This window comes from Protomyctophum parallelum, assembly GCF_964188405.1.
Source record: "Protomyctophum parallelum genome assembly, chromosome: 12".
Taxonomy (NCBI): domain Eukaryota; kingdom Metazoa; phylum Chordata; class Actinopteri; order Myctophiformes; family Myctophidae; genus Protomyctophum; species Protomyctophum parallelum.
Genome location: NC_139712.1, coordinates 6,932,968 through 6,957,305, shown reverse-complemented (window position 1 = coordinate 6,957,305; position 24,338 = coordinate 6,932,968). Strand labels below are relative to the sequence as shown.

The following is a 24,338-nucleotide window of genomic DNA, read 5'->3' as shown; positions in this document are numbered from 1 at the left end:
TCAAACCACGCTGCTAACAGGGTAACAGCTAGCTGTGTGTGAACGCATGATGCCTGCTGTACAGGCATGCGCACTACCCAGCTAGCAAGTCATGGCGCGCCGCCGACGTGAGGCGGTCCCCGCGCGCCGCGGATCGTGTCCTCCGCCGACGCGCGTGTAGCCGGCGCCCCGCTTCTCTGCCGCGACTCGAACGTCAGCTACGGACAGCAGCAGCAGGACAGCGTGAAGCTGTCTTATGACACCCCCCCCCCCCCCATATATATTGCGACCCTCGATTCTCCCCCATGCTCACCTCCCTCCCACATATTTATAGAAACATAATAAAGCAGCAAATGTATACTTAATTTTGTTTCTTTATTAGGAAAAAAAAAGTTACAATGAAAACATTTATACAGCCATGTTAAACATAAAGGCACATAAACATAAAAAAAACATGGAAATATTTTAAAACATACAAGTTTAGAATACAAGTGGTTGATTTTTATGTAATTTTGCTGAGAATGCACTTAAGGACCACACTTTGAGAACCACTGGCTCCTAAAATCTATAAAACAGTAAAACACCAACTTTCCTGAAACCACCAGGACATTGTTGGATAAGATTGTGTCCACAATAACACAGTTTTCTGAAGAACCTATGTTTCTATATCAGTGGTTCTCAAATTATGTCATGTCAAGGACCCCAGAAATATATGAAATTGGCCGCAGACACCTATCTGAAAATATGTTGTTCCAGGGACTACCCAGAAGCAAAGAGGAGTTAAAAACGTTTGCTCTGAAATAATATATATTCAAAGATTTGCACATTTTCAGGATAAAACAAAATAGACCTACAAGCTCGTAGCGCGGTCCCTGGAACAACATATTTTCAGATTGGAGTAAATCGTTTGAACACCAATGATACAGAAACATCTAGGGTTTTCAGAAAACAGTCATACCATTTAAACACTTTAACCATCATTTTAAAAGCCGTTAGATTGTTGGCAGATTTACAAGCTCACGAGCTTGTAGATTTGCTATTTTTTTTTAAATCGTGAAAATGTGGCCCAAACCCAGTGAACGTTTTAACTCAAATCTGCGAGGATTTAGAAGACATTTTGTGGAATCAGTTCTCAAGTTTAATTTCTTATGTCTATAAAACACAAGTATTTTCTGTGTGGTTAGTTATGTAGGCCCAATAACAGTTACACAGCAATAAACAGAACACACAATCGAGATTCACCTTTTGAGCAAGAAATGGTGCAGCATACATTTGAACCCTTTTCATGCCAAAGTTATTCAGCATTTGAGCCACGGACCACCGTTTGATGAGCTGCCGTTTCCTTCCTTTATGAAGCCTGACTGTTGGCCGCCAGCAGAAGTTCCAGGATGCACCCTATCCAACGTCTCCGGCTCTCAGACCCCAGGTCCCCGTCACTGAAGTCCAAGATCCCCTGGTTTTAACCATTATTTAAAAAGCTGTAAGCTGTTGAAAACGAGCTTGTAGATTTGCTAATTTTGAAACATCGTGAAAATGTGGCACAAATCTGTAAATATATATTCTTTTGCAGCAAACGTTTTAACTCATCTGTGCGGATTTAGAAGACATCAGTTCTCAAGTTTAAGTGCTTAAGTCTTTAAAACACCAATTCTCTTCTGAGTGGAGTCAGGAGTTTCTGAGCGTAGCAATGTGTGTATGTCCCCGTGTCTGTATGTCCGAGCACGGAAAGCTGGGTGCGTTCCTTGAGGTCTGGATGTTGCGGGGACCCCCACACGGTACAATGCAGGCTGGGTATAGAGGGTCAGGGAAACCCGACTGGTGGTAGCCTTTCCAGCAGAGGTTGAAGTCGATAGGTCTTCCTCCAGCGAAAGTTCGTCTGAAATCACAGAATTAATTAAATACATTTTTTTCACCTTAATCATTTCTCTGTCTTGTGATTCATGACTTAACAGTTGCCCTGTGGGTAAAAACCCAGCCATTTTCTAATTTCTATTCCTGTGCTAAAATGTGACATGTGACAAAATGTGAAAATGTTCTTACCATTTTTATTATCCATTTTATTCATCCATCACCATCATCTCCACTTCCTCCACGTGACCTCATCTGTAATTTGAACAAAATCAAATACAAAATTGTGGATTATATATGGATTGCATTTGTATAGGGCTCACAACACGTGAGCTTGTAGATCGACTATTTTCACCATGCAACCAAGTGTAAATTCAGGCATTCTGAAATAGGCCTACCCATTTAGACCTGAGGACGCATCTGTGTCGCCTCATAGGTTTTAAACATTATTTTAAAAGCTGTTAGCTGTTGAAAAATAGCAGAATAGCAGAATCTACAAGCTCATAGTGTGGCATAGAGTGCCACAGTACTCATCATAATACACCTCAGTCATTTAAAATGTACACAGTTACACATTGTTGGGTGCCAATTTGCTGTCCTTGGTAAAAATTAAAATGAACAATTACCTTAAATTAAAGAACGATGTCTCAGCTCTGTACAGCATGTCACCTTGTCTGTAAAATGAAATCAAATTCAAGTCAAATTTCTTTCAAATGTAACAGCAAACTTGAGGCAAGAGAGCTTAATTGTAGCATGCAACCTGTGGACTTTTATCAACATAAGAAGACGTTAGAAAAGAACATCATGATACATTATTATTGTTCGCTACTAAACCATTTTACTTACTTCTGATATGAGGTTGCTTTGTTTCCCCCAGCCTCCACCGTCTGGGTCGATCTTGCTGGAATCTTGTTTGTCTGTAAAATTAAATAATATAAAACACCGTCCATAACGCAGTAGCTTTCTCTCTTTCCAACGGAGCTAGATGTTTTTAAGCCACGTCCAAACAATAGATTTAGCTAGCTAGCTAGCTAGCTAGCTAGCTGCTAGCTAGCTAATCTATTCCCTCTAGCTAACGTTAGGGTTACGTGCACAGATAAAGATCACGTGTAATTACACTACACACAGTATATATCAGATATAAAAATACACTGACCTTTCAACTGAATTTCTCCAGAGAAAAACCGCGAAATATAAGCCTTTGTTGTGGAGTCCTCGACTACAACTTCTGCTCATTGCTCAAAAGACAACAACAACAGAGCACTGAGCAGCCAGCCGAGAAGCCTGAGGCTGCAATGCATGCCGGGTAAAGCGTCCCGTGTTACTATAACTATAGTCTGCACTCTGCAGGTACATATTATCATTAACAAGTAAGACGCGCAAACGCGTGAAGCGAACGCAGCTTGTGTGTGTGTGGTTGTGTGTGCGTGTGCGTGTGCGTGTGCGTGTGTGTGTGTGTGTGTGCGCGCGTGTGCGTGTGTGTGTGTGTGTGCTACAGCTGCTGTGTGTGTGCTACAGCTGCGCCCTCTGGTGGCGGGCGGGTGGTGTAACAGTGGGACAGACACACACACAGACATTCAGCCCTTGCTGTCATAGTAAGTGGCTCACTGCGTTCGCAATAAAAATAAATATAGCTGCAAGAAGAAGTAGAAGAATAATCCACTTAATTATATTCAATAATAGTTTAAAAAAAAAATCATAATAATAATCCTACAAAATATAATATTATTATTGATTTATTTATACATAAGATGCACATCCTTGTCTGAGAGAGAGAGAGAGAGACATAACATATTGCGACCCCGCACCCCTTGATCCTCCCCCATGCTCACCTCCCTCCTACATATTTATAGAAACATAATAGACCACTGGCCTATATGAAATAATGCAGCACCATACCAATGTGAATTCAATTCAATTAAATTTTATTATAGTGTCAAGTTGTCTCAAGACACTTTACAACCAACAAAGATCCACCCAGAGCAAGCAATATTGCGACAATGGTAACGAAAAACTCCCCTTTAGGAGAGGAGAAAACGTCAGGCAGAACCCGACTCTAGGGTGGGCGGCCATCTGCCTCGACCGTGTCGGGGGGGGAGGGGGGGGGGGGGGGTAGAGGGAGAGAGAGAGAGATAGACAGAGAGAAATAGACAGGTGGGCTCCGTGGAGGGGTCTGGTCCACATCTGGTCGAACTCTGTGAGGCCGGGTCCAGGTCACACTCGGCAGTGAACTTCCTTTTGTTTTTTTTAATGTACAAAGGCAATTTAAATAAATGTAAGACACTTTAGCATATTTAATATATGTGTACTACATGTGTACTTGACCAAAGTAAGCCTTTGTTCCCCTGTACTGTATTGACTTCAAATGTATTTTAATTAATTTAAATTACTTTAATCTTTTTTTTTTTAATATATTTTTTTTACGATTTTGTAACCTGTGTCAATCATCTAATGTGATCCTGGGCTCTACACACCCTCCGCCAACCTAGGGAGAGCAACGGACTTGAACTCATGCTTCCTTCATGCCTGAGTGTCCAAGTTGCTCCTTTACACCTGACAGGGGGGAGTTTCCCCTCCATCAGGAGCCCCGGCTGGCCAGGGGGAGGCAGTTTAGTGACCAGGATTACTGCATGTTTTTTGTGAGGGTACCTACCCTCTTTTCTTTAATCTTTAATTTTTAAAACATACATTAAGGGACTGATCGTTATTTATCAAAGGTTGGTATGGTGCAAAAAAGGGGGGGGTCATTAAACTATTTCTTGAGCCTGAGGGGGGGATATGTTTATTTTTATTTTGGCTTGGGGGGGGTTGTACAACTTTATTTTGTTGAATTTTGTATTTAAAAAAGGTTTGTTGTTCGTTGTTTTATAATCGCGTTTTATTCACCTATCAATATGAAGTTTACCCTGTGGTGAGTCGACATGGTATCTCCCACTGACATTTAACGTCCCCTAGTCATTCATTGGACGTGCAACTTCCTGTTTTTTCTACCCGGGTTTCCTGAACAGTGAGGATAACAATAACAATGGAGTTTGTGGCGAAGAGATCGGTAGTAAGAAAAGACAGTTTTATAAATGATAGTTTAAGAGTGTCCTTGCAGCAGTTGTCGGCTATTGACACACAAGCTAAATATGACATCATTTTGCAGTCTACGAAAGACGGAAAATTACACTCGAAACTTTTAGCTCTGGGTCGGCTGCTAGACGAGCTGTTGCTCCCAGGCAACTTTGAGAGCAAGCCGTGTGGATGGCTGGATTACCAGTACGCCTTTGAACTGTTCTCGTCCTTCTTTATCGTCATGCCACAACGAATTTGGTTCCGTGATGTTTTGATGGACCACGAATATGGCATACCTGTCGCTTTGTTCAAGCGGCATTCTGGTGCTCTGGTGCTAGTGCTAAATGATACAACAGCTTCAATTCCTAGCATCCTCCTCCATATAGCTCAGGACGAGAACCGTGACCAAAATGAGCAGCAGGAACATCTCAACGCAGACCTCGTTCATCGTGCCCTCGACTCTATGGTCAATGAATACGATCGGTCGGTAGCAACGATGCTGCTTTGTGCTGGGAAGTCTCGTTCAGAGCAGTATCAGCTTGGCATGGACCCTGACAGAGCTAAAAAGTTGCTGACCAGTTTGGAAGAGAGGCTACTGGCATGGGAGAACACTAAAAGTGACGCAAAACGCCTAGTTGAGCAGCGGCTTACGGAACGCTATGAAAGTTTGCAGGCCAGGATTGAAGAAACAACTGAACAAATTCGTCGCGTTGCTGGGAAATGGCCCCCAGAACGTGTTGGGGACTTGGAAGTCACGAGAAGCTCTCTCGTGGAGTCTCAGGAGCACGTTAAAAAGTTAAAGGTAGGTACAGCAGAGCTCAGTATTGATTGTCAACATGATCACAGTTTGCACTGATGCTTGACCTGTTTGCTACATTACACATCAACAATACACTTTTGATAGTAGTTTTAAAGTGCCACTATTCATATTTGAACACAAATAATAGTTACATTTTTGCAACCTTACCATGCATTTGAAGTCACACAAGCATTTTAATTGGAATGATAAAAACGTTATTTATATAGCACCTTTCATGATGACATGAAATTATGAAGCTCAGTGCTTTACAATGGTTTGTGCTCATTTGATGACATCCTAGACTAGACCAATGTACGACAATGTTTATATGGCAACATTTATCACAGTATTTCTAATTGTGTATGCTACGCACAGCCAAACAGATTTAAAGTGGCACTATTCACATCAGATTTATTGTGTATATTATGCACAATTAAAAGTTGGAATTATTTTATTGTTTAAGGCTGCAGCTACCCCATACTTCAAGCAATGCCTTCAACAAGCTGTAAAGAGGAAGGCAAATGAGCTTGCAGATGAGAAAAGGCTTAAGAAAAGGGCTTTGGGTGCAGGTCCCGCACCCATGATGGATGAGGAGGATGAGATCTGGTTGGCCACATGTATAGGTATGTTAAACTTGTTTTCAAATGTATTCTTTGTTCAAATGCAACTTAACATTTCAGACTGAATAAACACGTTGAGACAAACACTTGCATCCAGTGTAATACAACAAATAAGTACAGTTTTCATTTATCAACACTGTTTTTTTATCTCACTGTATGACAAAATGCCTACTTTCATAATAGCCAAAAATGATGATATTCTGCATTGCACTAGTTGTCTTATTCTGAGTAAGATCTGTAATTTTCTCTTCAGGAGAAATGGATGACCTATTCCCTGAAAGTATCCTTTCATAACCCATCTGTTTCAGAGGATAAAACAACAGTCCACGGCAGGAGGCACGAGACTGTTCTTTACACTCACCATAGAGTGAGCAGGGACCTGTTAAAGCTAGCCAACTATAGAAGGCTGAAGCGAGGACTGCACGGTATTCGCGCAGTATCTACAATAACTTGCAGAGCAAGGCCTACACACCTGAGGTCGTTACAGTCTAGGAGACATGTAAGTATTAAAAACATCTTTAGAACTGTAGAAAATGGAATATTATACTTCATGTTGTAGCCTACTTCATGTTGAAGCCTATGTAGACAGCTACAGCATTAGCACTGGATTACTTTGAACTGATTCTTAACCCATTAAATATTATGTGTCACTTTAGCTTTTAACTACACCATTATTTCTATACTTTGGCTATTCAAAAATAGCAATTATACATGCTCATATATGACCTTGTAGATCTTTTACAGCAAGTTTATATGAATGTGTTTCACAGAAGGGTTTGGGACTTTGGTGTTCTAAGAAGCCACCGAAAACCGAAGAGCGTGACAACGAGTGTACACACCATCAAAGGAAGCATGTGGCCCTTGCCAAAGAACATCTGTTTGGACCCAAGGCTGGAGAGGGCAGAAGTTTTGCTCTGGCCATCAGCATGGACGATAAAGCCTACCTTCGACCTGGCACTTCAGGTTTGTTTCAGAGACAATATTAATTAATTCATATGGAAAGGACTGTTGCATACAAAGTTGGAAGGTAATAGGTGTGCCGTGGTCTTGATAAAGGGTTATTGTTTTTTATGATTGTGTGAGATGTATTGTAATCCCCCCTGCCCCAATTTTTCCTGCCTTTGGGGAGGTATTAGACAATGGGTATAACCCAGTAATAAATTTAGGATTAAGACGGATATTTTCATACAAAGTCATTATCAATGTCCTACATTAGGTATTAAAGTGAGTAGGGTCAGCTTTTGTTCTTTTGATTTGGCAAAAAAGCAAGATATGGTCGAAAACTTAAATTAAATGTTCACTCCTCCAGAGGGATTTGCTGGGTCCAAGAGACAATCCATTCTACAGCCAACTGATGACAGCAAAGTCAGAAAACTTCCCACTCATGACTTCCCTGAGCCTTCATTGTACATAACTCCATCAGCTTTCCGTCTACTCAAGAAGGAGCCCGCTGGTGTGGACGGTAGCAATGCCCTCATCTCCACAGAGGATTCCAGCATAGTAGTGATCCACCCCAAGGCTTATATTGGAACTGATGGTACCACATGGGCTTCAAACTGTATGAGGCTCAGATGTGAATGTCCAGATGAGTTTGAGACAAAAGCTGCTGAAACCACAACTCACTGTAAGGAGTTGAGAAAACTTTGTTCCTGGGCTAACGATGCCACCAAGTACTTTATTGACACTGCAATGGAGGAAGATGTCATGTGTGTGACACAGAAGCCTGGTTGCACTTTCAGGGAGTATAGCTTATTACAAGTAGGTTCACTGAAACAGCAACTGAAGCATGCCACAGATAATTGGTTGGCTGTCAAGGAGGGCCTACCCAGTGGAGAAATTGCTACTGGAGCAGAGGTTATTGACAAAATGTCTGCTGCTGTTGAAGGGGCGGCAGATGTTGAAACTGGCTTGTCGTCTTTGTCTAGAAAAGCATTGTGGAAGTGCTTTGAGACTCTTATAAATGCATGCCAGGGACTGCTATGTTATATGGATGGCGTTCAACTACCCAATGTCTGCACCCAGATCATTGAGCTTACTGATGCTGGACCTGGAGTCGGTGTATCAAATTTTGAGGTGATTTTTATTTTAACAGTTGTGTACACACTTCCATTTAGAAAATCATAAAAGTGATGCCAATTTCTCTACTGTACATCAGGTCCGGTTCAGAGCCGCAGAGAGAGTACGGATCCATTCAACAGACTTGCTGTGTCGTATCCACAGAGCCCGAGAAGACTCTGGTCAGAATGAAGCTGAGCGTCTGAATGCCTCCATAGGTAAAGATCTATCTGGAGGTGCAATTTGAGAAATAAGTTGAGCTGAAAAGTGCCCCTTTAACTCTTTCAGATCGTGTGTGTGTCTCTTTCGTTTTACCCAATAGGTGATGCGATCTGTGATGGAGGGGCTATCCGGTGGCAAATCTATTCTGAAACCCATGGTTTGTCTGACCTAGATAAGGAGGCAATGTCCCAGTCAAGCCTAGAAGAACACTCTCACAAAATGATGGAGAAGAATGCATGGGCCGTGGCAGAAGAAATCCAGCAACGCATTGACAAGTCACCTGCACCATCTGGTTACATCAGAGCGTTTACTGTGGAGAACCCAGGTATTTTGATGTGATTAATCTGCTGCTGCATATGTTTAACATACTTGCACCTTGTCTTGATTTTTGTGTAACATTCATAAATGAATTTGAAGAACTCTATTAATTAATTAATGTGCTTTTGCAGAACGCCATTTCTTCTATAACCAGGACTATTTACGAGAGTACATGAAAACTCCCAAGACACAGAGATCATCAGTTCCTGGCCATAATTATTTCCAGAAAATCAACACCTTCATTGAGACACATTTTGAGGTCGGAGAGCTCTACATGGAGTACTTGAAAGGGACTTGCAAAGGTGAGTTTACAGTATACACTGGCAGTAAATGGTAAACCGTTAAAAGCTCACCTTAAGAATGGATCACTAAAATGCCACCCCCCACCCCTCTCCTCTCCCCTCACACCAGGTTCAGGAGCGCATATTTTCTGTGACTTTTGCATCCAGAATCCCTTCATTGGCCCACCTGTAACAAGAGTACCGAGACCATACCCAGATCATCAGCGACTACCAGATTTAAAGTACCTCTCCTATGACAAAACCCCAGTTGATGGTCGTCAACCAGATGACTTCCAGCCTCGTGCTCAACTGAAGAAGGAGGTTGGTAGAGGCACAGTGCGGCTGGAAAATCTCCTCTCCATCACAGAATTCTCACAGAAATATGTAGTTTCTGAAAATAATGTCAGGGACTATGTAGAGCATATTGATCAGCTACAACTGATGAAGAGAAAGCGAGGTGCACTGACGGAGGAGAAAAAGGCACACAGTGAGGGCAAGTCCTATAAAGACTATGACTGGCAAGAACTATATAGGCAAGGTTTATTGTTCAACCTTCGGGTGGCAGAGCTAGAAAAGTACTTGTGTGAGCATGGGCTGAACCAAGCTGGCAAGAAAAAAGAAAAGTTGGCAATAGTGGAGGCCCATATAGGTAAGGCAGTTTGCACCAACTTTCTTGATGCCCTGGATATTCCAGATCCACATGTCTCTTCTTCATCTGAGTCAGAAGCTGACTCTGAACCTGAATCTGAAAGTGAAGATGACGTTCTTCTGGAGGTTGATGGTGAAAGTAGTGATCATGAAGGTGGTCAGGAATGTGTGTCGCGGTTTGGGAGAAAAAGGCAAAAGGTGCTGAATCCTGACTTTGTATTCTATTAGTCTAGTTCAGGGCTGCCCACACTTTTTTGACTTGCGAGCTACTTTAAAAATGACCAGCTTAACAAGATCCACCAAAAAAGTACTATACCATTGCTGAAAATTGTTTCAAAATGTAGCCTATAGCGGCACACATGAGGAATAAACGGGAGGAAATGGAACTGGTAGGGTTTTTTTAATATATATATATATATAACTTTATAATGCTATTGACTTCTGTAGTATTACATTGTGTGTTTGAGCGGACAGGCCCTTTTTGATGCATGTCAATTATGTAAAAAGTGGCACCTTAATTCCAGTGGCAGATAATTCAGACAGCCAAAAAATATGTACTATTTATTTTTAGGGTCATGTGATGTGATCGACCTCCACAGCCTTTGTGTCTACTGGTAGAGCTTAATCGTCTGTGTGAAAACTATTTATTTTCTCAAGTTTATTTGTCACCCAGGAGATGACAAAATTCTCAAACACAAGACTCCACACACTTCCTACAAGAAAGGAATAGAGGATAAGAGACAGAGGAAGGGAGGTATACCAGTATTGGACTTGGTTAGTTTGCTAAGAATAAAAAGCTTTGATCTGTGTTGTGCCAGCCCAATGAAGGAGACTAAACTGCAGTGCTGTGCTACCTCTCTGTTTAATGCTGTCAAGTCGCAGTAGGACCCCAGACACTGGCATCTTTTTGTAAACTATTTCATGTTTTCTGTTACAAAAGTATAAATGAATTAAAGCAGAATTGTTTTATCACTTGACTGTGCATTTTATTTCAAGGATGCAATAACTATTTTGCGTAAACAGAATCTCAATTTCCAAAGTACATTTGTGCATAACTTTTAAACTGTTCCCATTCACTCTGCATTGACATAAAACTTAATCATGAAAATATACTTTATATTCTAAAATTAACCCATAAAACCTCAAGCTCATTGTAGATCTGCCTTTTTTTTGTATTCATGAATTTGTGCAAATCTTTTAATAGGTTTTTAAAGCAAAGCATTTTTAATTAATCTTTTCTTCTGGCAGTCCATGGAACATCTTTTGAGGGGAGGGGAAGGGCAAATACAATTTTGGGGTTCCTTGACGTAAAAGGTTAGCACCACTGATATAGCAACACGTTATTTTTCAGCAAACTGTTTAGATGTAGAATAGGCAGGGGCGCAATAGGCTAGGGGACGGAGGGGTTTCGTCCCCTGCCAGCGTCACATTGGTCCCCCCCAGATGAGTTAGGGGGTCCCCCCTGGCTGGGGGGGTCCCCCCCTGTATCCCCCCTGGCTCCAAAGTTATCTTAGGAGTAATACTTTTGAAATCCTGCGTTCATAAACGCGATATATTTTGAACAATATATTTGATCCACCCCTGTTTAAATCCCAAAATGGTTTGTCCCGTTCTACTGTTGTCGGAAGTTTGGGAGTTGTTACACCGCCATCAGTGACCCAATGTGCTTTGCACTCTGTAATGATTCTAATAATACAGGAACAGGATTCAATAGGACACCACTTTTGATGTCACGCACCACTTCGGTCAGACGATCAGTAGATAGATGAATGGATTTACTTTATCCTTTTCATGTCAAGGACCCCCAAATGGACACGTATTAGCCTGCGGACCCCCCCCATTTGAAGAGAAGAGAAGGACCCCCATTGTCGCGTTTATTCCGGGTGGTGGGCTCATTATAATATTAAGTGCCGACCCAGCTTATATATGTAACTACATGTTGTGTTGTATATGTATAGATGTTAGTGTTACTAAGGAAGTTCACTGCCTATATAGATATACTCTGTGTTATATAAGAACAGAAATCCTCTTATCAACCAATTACAGTATCTCAGGGATGTAGATATTAATACAGTAAATTGGGGGGTAAAATGTGTTGTACTAACTACTGCTAGAAGGAATGTTAAGACGCATACTAGTGGGACACAAGTTAATAAGTGATGACAATTGCATGAGGAAGGAAGTGTCAGATGTCGAAGAGGCGTGCTCTCACAGAGACAATGCAGAATACGCGTGACCCGTTTTATTCATTCGTAAGCAATGTAAGCGATGTGACAAAGCAGGATCATGGCGTTTGCGTGAGTTTTTATAATGTGTTTAATAAGTACGGTAAATACTCTGTCATAGTGATACGCTTGTGCAGTCGTTAGATCTGTGAATTAATAGTATGTGTTTGTGTTTCTTTTGTGTGTTTCAGTTTATTACCTAATGCTACTAACGCGACTGAAGTCGCGACCTCTGAATCTTGTGCTAATGATTAAGAGCATTTAGTTGTGGAAGCTATTTGAACTATATCTAAACACGGGCCAGACAAAGCAAATAGGGCTTTTACTGTACACAAGTTTAGTAGAAGTGTGTTTGTACGTGTGTGAGTGTGTTATGAGTTATTAGTAATAAAATGGCCGGAAAATAAGTGAATGTTTGAGAGCCTTATTACAACTTGGAGGAAGTGTGTGTTTGAGTAATATAACGGTGTGTGTTTAAATCACAATTACTATCCTGTTTGTTACACCCCCATGCGGAGGGTTGAATCAATAGTTGAACAAAGTTATGAAACAGCAAAGTTTAATTATATCCGTACAGTAATAAAGCAAACTTCGGTAATCACCGGAGTAATAAAGCAAACCGGTAATCACCGGTGCAAGTAACGAAGCAACCGAAGTGAATCACCGTTGCAGTAATAAAAGCAACGTGTGTAGGTGACCGTTAAAACATTATAGCGGGAACCACCGGAGCGAAACCATAGCAACGCGTGTAAACACCGTAGCTACATCCCTTAGCATTCAGTGCAACCACGATGCTAATGGAAGCCATAGGCCCGTGTTAGCTTAGGCTACTACGTGATCAGTGGATGTCTGGCTGTTAGCAAGACGCTAGCGGAGAAGCAAGACAAAGACGGCCATCCCGGAGCAGCTCTGGACCCGTCACCGGTCGCCTTCGTTCGAGAACCAACGCGACCGCCCGCAGGCTGCTGAAGTAGCTGATACCTGCGAGGAATCATCCGCTCGCCTTAGTGAAAGGTGACCCGGACTTGGAGTTCGGGGTAGGGTGCTAGCGGCTACATTGCTGCTAAAGAGGAACCACCTGGGTGCTGACAAAGTGCTCGGCTGTTGCAGTCCTAAATAAAAAGTTTCAGTGCCCACAGGAGTGCTTGTGCATTGGGGGGAATATCGCTGGAATTGTGTGTTGCAAAGAGGAAACTGTGCATTGACTTTTGGGAAGAAATCGAGCTAAAGCTAAATCCTGTGATCCAGAAAGAAGCTAGCCACCTTTCCATTGACATTGCATTGAGCCTAGCAACCAAAGAGCATTAGAGGTAGCTTCGGCTAACGAGAGCTAATGCTAAAACTGATAGCATATGAATAGCTGTGACTAACGTGGAGCTAATGCTAATGCTGATAGCATAGGAATAGCTTCGACTAACGTGGAGCTAGTGCTAATGCTGATAGCATAGGAATAGCTTTGTTTAACGTGGAGCTAATGCTAATGCTAGCAGGAAGGGCGTTTGAGGGGATACAATACACGTGTTCCACAGCCACTTCCTGAGCAGTCGCCATTGAGGAATGTCCCGGCCATCTTGAAACAGAAAGGTTGGTGGGGGGCGAGCGTCCATATCGTAACCATGGCAACCTTAGCAGACTTAACCGACTTTAAAAAGGCACGTTCTAAAAGCCAAGGAACGCTGACCAAGAACGCCGCTAAGTGCTTAATAGTGCCATACACCGACGCAAAGTCTGAGGAAGAACTCAAACTTATGATAGTTGGTGTGACGAAGGACTACGAGGCATTTCTAAATGATAGCCTAGAGTATAAAAATGCTTTAGAAGAAATTGATGACGAGGATTGTAAAAAGGAAATCCTCGCGGTAGATGAGAAAATAAAAGCAGGCGAAGAGAAATACACTATAGGCACTAAACAAGTGAAGGACCATTTGTGGGACCGGTGTATTAATGCGGCTTTTAAGTGCGCTATAACTCGGGTAGAGTCTGCGTTCCGTTACGCGGATCCTGACCAATATAAAGTGCACGAAATAACGGAACGCCTCTGCAGTAATGTGGCTACCGAATTTGAGGAGTCCTTTGCAGACGTGAAAGCCTTATTTGAACAGTATGAAGGTTGCATTTCTGGCGAGAATTTGACCGGATTAATGAAAACAGTCAACAACTATAAGGTGGAGAAAAATAGACGCCTCCAGGAGTTGGCGCACAAAGGCGATATAACTAAGCCTGTAGCAATTAAAGAGGAGAAGGTTCCTCAAGCCCTCGCCGCCGCTGACGGCGGGGTAAACGGGAAAACAAAGGCGAGTAAACTCGCTACCCAACCAATGAAATTACCACAATTTAGTGGAGACCGCATGTCTTATTTCAGATGGAAAGCACAATGGCATAGAAAATATGCGCTGTGTGAATCCGCTGACTGGGGTGACGACATGCATTACCAACTATTGATGGATTCCATTGACAAAAAGATTAGTGATGAATTAAGACTGGATTATTGCAAAACTACTGAAGAAGTGTACCGTAAACTGGAGTGTTTATACGGTAACGTAGGACAAATAGTCAGTGAGATTATAATGAATCTGGATAGCGTGCCTAAGGTACGCAGTGGACCTGGTCAACACAAAGAGACGTTGCATCTAGTTCGATTGATAGAACAATCAGTCCTTGATCTATCTGACCTAGATGCAGATGAGGCTATCAAAAATCCAGTCGTAATTTATAATCTGGAGAGAAAATTGCCGCCAGAAATACAAGAAAGGTGGATAGTTCATCATCAGGGTTTGTTTAAAAATCAGGGCAATGTCGGATACAAGAACAGATTTGAGTGTTTCATTGAATTTCTCCGCGAGCATACAGCTGTGCTCGTTGAACAGGAGATATTAAATGCAACAAGCTCAGAGACCAAACGTAATGATTCACCACGGAGCCATAAAAATGAGCGGTACTCAGACAGGCCGGGCAGCGGTGCGCGCGAGAAACGCGCGTCCACAAAGGCTACCAGTACCACTAGTGGTGAGAGCCCGGGGGCGCGCGGGTCTTGCGTAATCTGTGGGGAAAATGATCATACGGGCCAACTGTACCGTTGTAAAGTATTCGGACGAGCTAATGTAGAGAGCAAGAGGGCTCTCGTTAAAAAGCACAAGGCATGCGTGCGGTGTTTAGGCCAGCATGACGGGCAGTGCAGAGTGCGGAACAACAGTTTCCTATGCAAAATTGTGGAGTGCAAAAACGAAGCGCCTCACAATTTTCAGTTGTGCCTAAAAAGACGTAACAAGGACAGTGGTGCTATAAATGACGGCGCGAGGGAAGCTAGTAACGTGGGGAGGGACTTGCGGGGCCCCACACGTGAAGTGGAAGAAGTGTTTGCAAAAGCAGCACTATCACCAGAACAACTAGTAATAATGCGCAAAGCTTTCACTAATAATATAGCCACGACTGTCTGCGCTGATGGCGACGGACAAACAGAATTGCCGGTTCTCATGATGACACTGGAAGTGACCACAAGACGTGGAGACTGGGCGGGCGCTTTGATTGATCTCGCTTCTGACACTAACTATATTACCCACAAAGCAGCGAAGAGACTTGGACTAAAAGGGGTGCCTGTCTCTCTGTTTGTGAAGGGTGTGGGTGGCATGACCAGATCATATCAAACTCAACGTTATTCAGTTTGTTTGAAAATAATGGAGAAGGGCTCTTCTCGAAGCCATGACATGACTTGTTACGGTCTGGATGAAATTACAGACGTCAAGGCTGAAGTGAGTCCTTCACGCATTGCGGAACTTTTTCCGGGTACCGAACCGAAAGAGTTGCGACGTCCAGCTAAAGTGGAAATACTTATTAGCGCTAGAGAGGGGCGTCTAGCCCCGCAAAGGCTGAGAAGGGTCGGGGATCTGGTCCTATGGGAGGGTGCTCTGGGTAAAACGGTTAGCGGAGTGCATCCTACTCTGTTTGACGCTAGTGAAATGATCACAAGAGAGGCGTCAACCCATTTAGCTCTTTCAATGAGAGGGGCTGCCGTTGAGATTAAGGCGGCGGCTACTTGCCATACTGATTCCGCCACCGCTCTGTCGTGGTGGCGTTGGGACAGTATCGGCGCCGCGTGCAACCCTCTATGTGGAGGTTGTCGGTGTGGAAAATGCGCTCCTGGTGGAAAGGAGATGTCTCTCGCTGACGAAAGAGAAATGGAGATTGTCAAAAGGGGTTTAACTTTTAAGACAAGTGACGCGCACAGTGACGAGTCTCACTGGGACGCGAGTTACCCCTGGAAAGAGAATCCAGATACTTTACCGAACAATAGAACGGCGGTTGTGGCCACGTTCTTAAAAGCTGAGAAACGTCTCAGTAGAGATCCCGTGTGGAAAAAGGCTTATGCTAGCCAGGTGCACGAGATGCTCAAGAGAGGAGCTGCTGTCAAACTGTCTAAAATTGTCATGGACATGTGGAACGGCGCTGTCTGGTGGATTAACCATCTCATGGCACCAAACCCACATTCTGTTTCCACGCCAGTTAGAATAGTCTGGGACAGTAGTCAAGAATTTCGAGGTGTGAGTTTGAACAGCATCCTGTTGAAGGGTCCTGATGTCTTGAACCCCATCCGAGCAGTGTTACTTCGTTTCAGAGAAGGGAAGTATGCTGCTATCGGCGACGTAAGCAAAATGTACCACTCGGTCTGGCTTGAAGAGCGGGAGGTACATTTGCACCGGTTCCTATGGAGGGACTCGGTTGACAGCGAGATTGAAGATTACGCTGTGGTACGGGTCAACATGGGTGACCGCCCAGCTGGTAGCATAGCTCAAATAGCGATGCGCGAAACAGCGTATCTACCTCAGTTCACTGACATGGTGGACGAGAGGGAAGTAATCGTGGAAAACGCGTACGTGGATGACATTTTTCTATCTCACAATTGCCCCCAGAGGCTAGAGGAGCTACTGGCGGGGGTTAAAACCATTCTGGCCACCGGGGGGTTTCACCTAAAGCCCTGGGTACGGTCAGGCCAAAGTGGGAGGGAAGGAGATGGAGAAATGAGACCAGAGACTATATTGTTGCCAAATCAAATGAGAGAGGAAGACAACAAGGCTCTGGGAGTTGGTTACCATGTGAAGGAGGACAGCCTCTTCATCATGGTTGCCATAAACTTTTCCGCAAGAAAGAAAAAAGTACGGAGCGAGGAAAACCTTGCTCTGGAGGAGGTGGCGGAGAAAACGCCAAATCCTTTGACTCGGCGGATGTTGCTGAGTCAAGTAGCAGGGCTGTATGATCCCATTGGCCTTGTGACGCCTCTGAAACAGAAGGGCGTTATTCTAGTCAGAAGAGCGTTCCAGGAGGCAGGGTCATTGACCAAAGACACTTGGGATCAACCGCTGTCTAGCGATCTCCGCATGAGAGCGGTTGAGCTTTTTGTGGAATATGCAAAGCTGAGTTCTATCACGTTCCCTAGGTGCATCACTCCGCCCGGATGGGTGGGGGAACCCTGGGGCATCACCTTTTCCGATGGGAGCTCAGAGTCCTACGGAGCGGTGCTCTACCTGCGCTGGGAAACTGCTAGCGGGGTAGAGACCCGTCTGGTGGAGTCAAAAGCCAAGTTGGCTCCCCTAGATCAAAAAGGCGATGCAGTGAAAGCTGAAATCTGCGGTGCTGTCTTTGCCGCACGGCTTAAAGAGTACGTGTTGAAGCATAGCAGGCTGACAATCGCGAGGTGGTATCACTTTGTTGACAGTCAGACAGTGCTGGGTGCCATTCAAAGAGACAGTTACGGGTTCCAAACGTTCTTCGCAAACAGGGTTGGGGAAATCCAGAAGGCGGGGCCTGTGACTGACTGGTGGTGGATTCCCGGGGTGGAAAATGTAGCTGATCTAGTCACAAGGGGGGGTTCTCCTGAGCAATTAGACAGTGACTCCCTGTGGCAAAAGGGACCAGAGTTCCTGACCAAACCAGTGGAGGAATGGCCCATGAAGTCTGCTGCTGAGGTGGCTGCTTCATCGCGAGAAATCGTGAGTACATTGCAGAGAAAGGCATTCTCTGCTGCTGTTACTAGATCCCAGACTAGGAACCAGGGGTCTGCGACGCTGCCAGGCAGTGGCAGGTCCTCACCAGTCAGTGACAGATCTTCACCGGACAACGGGGGGTCTCCAGCAGCAAGCAGGAGTCCTTCACCGGTCAGTGATGGGGGTTCTGGGGCAGCATCTAATGACGAAACTGAGCAGCTGTGGGGGTCAGGTCTTGTGAACCAGATGGACTTGACTAGATGCAGCACACTGTCAAAACTCTGCGGGGCAGTAGGCTACGTCCGCAGGGTGTTGCGCGGCCACAGGGGCTTATTCAAGTCCGGCAGTCGTGTACAGTGGGGGGCAGTGCTCTCTGTCGGAGAGCGCGACACAGCATTTATGGAGCTGTGCCTCGCTGCCCAAGAGGGGATTTCTTTCCCGACAACGACACTGAACCGTCTTGTAGTTAGTAAGAACGACAAGACAGGTCTCTTGCTATGCCGAGGCCGAGTTCAAACCGTTGACCAAGAAAGTCAAGGCGTGCCCATCATTCCTTACGGAGCACGAGTCAGCACATTACTGTGCGAGGAGGCTCACCGTGCAAACCACGAAGGCGTGGCTGGGACACTCCTGCGGGTCAGGAAGAAGGCCTGGGTGATCCAGGGGCCGAGGGTCGCACGGAAAGTGATCGACTCTTGCCTGTTTTGTCGCAAAAGGGAAGCTAAGCTATCCAGTCAAGTGATGGCTGATCTTCCTACAGTGCGCACAAGTCCAGCAGCTCCGTTCGAGTACACAACGCTGGATTTGTTCGGTCCTTACACTGTCAGAGGCATTGTGAGGCGACGCGTAAAGAGAAAAGTCTGGGGCGTGGTCTTCAGTTGTATGGCCTCACGAGCTGTCCATGCAGACTTAGTTGAGGACTTGTCTACAGAAGGCTTTCTGCAGACCTACCAGCGATTCACTGCTCTGAGAGGCCACCCCAAAAAGTTGTGGTCTGATCAGGGTACGAACTTTGTTGGCGCAAGACCAGCATTGGAGGATCTATACAAGTTCCTAGGGGACATTGACAAAAAGCAAATCCAGCAGAGAGCAGCAGTTGCAGGGACCGACTGGGCATGGGAGTTTAGCCCAGCGGACTCTCCGCATCGGAACGGGGCGGCCGAAGCTGCCGTCCATGTTCTAAAAAGGGCGTTGAGCAGCGTCGGCGACACCGATGATCTGTCGGTGTTGGAGTTCCAGACTCTACTTTACCTTGCTGCTAACCTGTCCAACGAAAGACCCATCGGAGCCAGAGCTCAGGTCGGCGAGGATTCGGTGGACATCATCACTCCCAACTCACTGCTGTTGGGGCGGGCAGGGCCCAGGGGAGACTACCTGGGTTTTGACTTCCCTAGCTACCCATACAGTCGTCTTCGGGCAGTTCAGCGCGAGGTGGACAAGTTCTGGAAGCGGTGGAGCCAGCTGGCGGGTCCACATCTCTTTATCCGAGAGAAATGGCACGTTCCAGCACGGAATGTGGCCGTCGGCGACCTGGTGTGGGTCGCGGACCAGAACGCTCTACGAGGTCGATTCCGGATGGGTCGTGTCGTGGAGGTCTATCCAGATAACCAGGGTGTTGTCAGGGACGTAAAGGTGCGGACATGTCCAAGTCTGCCCATCAGTTGGTCGCAGGTGGAAAAGGACGAGGTGGCGTGGCCATCTGTCATCCTCCATCGTGATGTGCGAAGGCTGGTGGTCCTAATCCCGGTTGAAGACCAGTAAATTAGACTAGAAGTCCTCTTGAGAAATACCCGAACGAACTCTTCCATATATGCATGCTGCGCGGGTAAGATTAGCTTAATGGGTATTTACTTGAGGCAAGACTGGGTGGTGGGGCATACTTGCCATCCAGTAAGGAGCGAAGCGGTGGTGTCGACCTCCTATAGTCAGTTGAGATCAAAATTTATTCAGTATGAAAGTAGAATAGGTTTATTGATTCATGAGTTCACCTGGTGAGTGCCATCCGGAGGCGTTCGTCAATAGAAGCATGATTGATATACTTTTTTCTATTGTTTATTTGAATGGTTTTGTATACAAATGAGTGTGGGGTATCTATTTAGCTTACTGGGTTTAATTTCAAACCGTAGCTAAAAGTGGGAGGTGTCGCGTTTATTCCGGGTGGTGGGCTCATTATAATATTAAGTGCCGACCCAGCTTATATATGTAACTACATGTTGTGTTGTATATGTATAGATGTTAGTGTTACTAAGGAAGTTCACTGCCTATATAGATATACTCTGTGTTATATAAGAACAGAAATCCTCTTATCAACCAATTACAGTATCTCAGGGATGTAGATATTAATACAGTAAATTGGGGGGTAAAATGTGTTGTACTAACTACTGCTAGAAGGAATGTTAAGACGCATACTAGTGGGACACAAGTTAATAAGTGATGACAATTGCATGAGGAAGGAAGTGTCAGATGTCGAAGAGGCGTGCTCTCACAGAGACAATGCAGAATACGCGTGACCCGTTTTATTCATTCGTAAGCAATGTAAGCGATGTGACAAAGCAGGATCATGGCGTTTGCGTGAGTTTTTATAATGTGTTTAATAAGTACGGTAAATACTCTGTCATAGTGATACGCTTGTGCAGTCGTTAGATCTGTGAATTAATAGTATGTGTTTGTGTTTCTTTTGTGTGTTTCAGTTTATTACCTAATGCTACTAACGCGACTGAAGTCGCGACCTCTGAATCTTGTGCTAATGATTAAGAGCATTTAGTTGTGGAAGCTATTTGAACTATATCTAAACACGGGCCAGACAAAGCAAATAGGGCTTTTACTGTACACAAGTTTAGTAGAAGTGTGTTTGTACGTGTGTGAGTGTGTTATGAGTTATTAGTAATAAAATGGCCGGAAAATAAGTGAATGTTTGAGAGCCTTATTACAACTTGGAGGAAGTGTGTGTTTGAGTAATATAACGGTGTGTGTTTAAATCACAATTACTATCCTGTTTGTTACACCCCCATGCGGAGGGTTGAATCAATAGTTGAACAAAGTTATGAAACAGCAAAGTTTAATTATATCCGTACACCCATAAGAGAAGATTTATAGTTTTATACAGCTCGGACGGACCCTATTGTAATGCCATGTCTAGCGGTGGGAAGGGACACCACTGAGAGCGTCCACATGACATGCCACAAACTATCATGTAGTTGTACCTCTGGGGGTCCCCGGACCCCACTTTGGGAATTATATTATTATTTTGGGGGATTTGGGTAAAGGAGGAGATCGACGCCGGCGGGTCACGCCGCTATTAAACTGTCAACATGCAGGTAAGGCGCTGCAGGTTTTTCTTTCCTCCCGAGTTGCATGGGTTTAACACTAACTATATATGTTGATGTTAAAACATCCTCTCCTGAAAACTTCCCAGGTGTTGTACATTTTATATAGGATAGGCTAACTTACAGATCAGATGGTCAGTGAGTTTTTACCTGTTTGAGGCGCTGCTGATAATGTGGTTAAACTTTTACGTTTTGAGATAAATTGGAGAGGAGGAGGAATCACAGCCAGGTATTTCATAATAATAATAATAACTGTGCCAAAACGCAGTTTTGTATGTACATTGAGTCACTGGAACAACCTCTCTGTAGGACCCCAAACCCTAACCATAACCCCACGTTTTTGTGGAGGAGGAATCACAGCCAGGTAATTCATAATAATAATAATAATAACTGTGCCAAAACGCAGTTTTGTATGTACATTGAGTCACTGGAACAACCTCTCTGTAGGACCCCAAACCCTAACCATAACCCCACGTTTTTGTGGAGGAGGAATCACAGGCAGGTAATTCATAATAATAATAATAATAACTGTGCCAAAACGCAGTTTTGTATGTACATTGAGTCACTGGAACAACCTCTCTGTAGGACCCCAAACCCTAACCATAACCCCACGTTTTTGTGGTTAGACCCCCCCATCCCCCCCTCCCCTAGGGTGGTGGGGGGGACGGGGGGGACGGATTTTTCGGCGGCGCCGCTATTTGTCCCCCCCTAGCGTTCGGTCCGTGTTGCGCCTCTGAGAATAGGCCTCAGGTCTTATGGGTTAATTTTCCAGAAAACTAACACTGCAATTGTTCGAACTCTTTAGATTATGCAACATGAAACTAAATAATGTACAGAATGTAAAACGTAGTGTATGAACGTATAACTGAAACAGAGGAGATGCATTTAATGCATCAAATTATTTTGATCATTGTGAAGTTAAATTTTCTTTGCATAGTCTCATGTTTAAGACCAGCCATCCAGTTTCTCTCTGACCAAAACCTCTACACCTTCTTCAAAGCAGCCATTCTTCAACAAAGCTTCCAGCTCCATTGTTGAGTCCTCCAAGTCCTCTAAGGTCTGCAGGTCCAGCTCATCCAGCCCTAATTGTGGCAGACCTGTTTGCTCTGGCACATACATGTTTTTATAGACCTGACCACCAAGACTTTGGAAGAGGGAGGCAGTTTTCTGTTCAAAAGGGCAATCATCTGACTCGCATTCTCCCTTGCAGGACTTGTGCCAATTTCGGTAGGAAACCTGCAACCCTTTCTTTGCAGAGTCATTAAGACCAGCACTAATCTTTTTCTTTCCCTCCTCAGTGATGTAAGGACCTTGCAACAAGCTGTAAATGTACAGACCCTGGTGATATGTCAGTGATGCAATCATATCTGACTTAATCATTTCAGTGGTTACTAGGCTACCGGGGGATGCATCAGGAGCAATAGCTTTCAGGATTTGTTCTGTATTTGTGTTGAGCCGTTTTGCTTTCATCCTCTTTTTTTTTTGCTGACTTTCTTTCTGCACGCGTGCCTCTCTTCCTTTTTTGGGTTCTTCTTCATGGAAAAAGCGCTTCAGCCGTTGTAGGGCCAGATCCAATCTGTGATGGGTGGCTTGAGCAGAGTTGACCATTGCATCTATTGTTTCCAGTTGTCCTCTGTTGAACTCGTGCTTTGTGGAACAGCCAGAGCGCAAGTGTCTTCCATCAGCTTTGAACAGGGTGCTGTCATGACCTGAAATGCTGCTTCTCTCCTTCAGTATTATCTGTTTAATGTTCTCCAATTTCTCCATGTTCTGTTGACAGGTGAATTTGTCATGGCCACTTTTGATAATGAACCCTTCCTGCAGAAATCTTCTGCCACTGGCTGGATTGTCACCTTCCACAAATGAGGGCATCTTCTGGCATTTCTCTAATACCTCTTTGCTTTTGTATTGTCTATTCCTTTCTTCTAGGAAGTATGAGTAGAATCGTTTGTCGTCGGGGCACGTGGGGTAAAAGTCTCCGTAAAAGTTTGGAAGAACTGTGTTGGAGAATTTAGTCTTTGCTGCCTTTGGGTATGGCAACCAACCCAACTTCAACTTCCTTTCTTCCGACAGCTGTGGATACAAATACATAAAACCGTATTAATTATATCCCAGCCATGTTATTTTCCCATCTGTATTTACTGTAATATCAAATATGACTTCATATAGCCTACATACTATAGTGCCTTTCATAATGTTATCGAAATCTCAGAGCACTTTACTATAAGAGCAGGCAAGACCACATTTAAATACTATTACACAATATAGTCAATTCAAATGTAAAGTTTCATATCTACAAAATTTGTACTTTTTGTGTATGCTATGATCCATTTTTGTGTCAGTGATGGCTGTCATTCCTTACTTTTGGTTTGCAGAATGTATATAGACTACTTCATTTGCAGTCATGCCTATGTGGTACATTTAAAGTTTTATTATTGCGTTTTGTGCTGCATATTGAATGTTATTGTATGTAGCTCTGTAGTAGGTAGCAGCATAAAGACTTGTATGAACATAATGTAGCTCTGTAGTGTATTATAGGCAGTACTACAGTAGGCAACATGACTGATATGAAAGAATGAACCAGATTCTAAAAGTGTGTTCAACTATATCTACTGTCCTGACGGGGGCAGTGTTGCTTATGGCCCATCACATAATATAGTTTATTAAATTAAATTAGCTTGCTAAAGTTGCTATTAAAGTGAGCCACTTGCTAAGTGAGCCACTGCCAAACTCGAGCTATATACACTACGCTATACCTTATCAAATGCATCACTGCTGCCGGGGTTGGATGAAGTAGAGGCTGTTGCGGTGGGTTCATTGGCACGGATATGTGCACCCGGTGGGCAGCCACAATACCCACACGGGTTGACATCTGTCTCAGGCTCATACTCGTCGCAGTCTGTACAGTGAAGACATCTGCCTCTCCAGACTCCACGTTTATCCTTCATTTTCCACAGGTATGAATGATGGGAAGCATTGATG

General features: G+C 44.1%; 1 long non-coding RNA gene across 1 annotated transcript; it reads right to left on the bottom strand.

Annotated features, from left to right (window-relative positions):
- Positions 1 to 1,718: 1,718 nt before the first annotated feature.
- On the bottom strand, positions 1,719 to 2,794 carry LOC310867848. The gene is made up of 4 exons (XR_014570032.1): positions 2,674 to 2,794; positions 2,454 to 2,501; positions 2,020 to 2,082; positions 1,719 to 1,855 (listed from the first exon to the last, which is right to left on the bottom strand). It is a non-coding gene; the product is annotated as an uncharacterized lncRNA (long non-coding RNA).
- Positions 2,795 to 24,338: the final 21,544 nt, after the last annotated feature.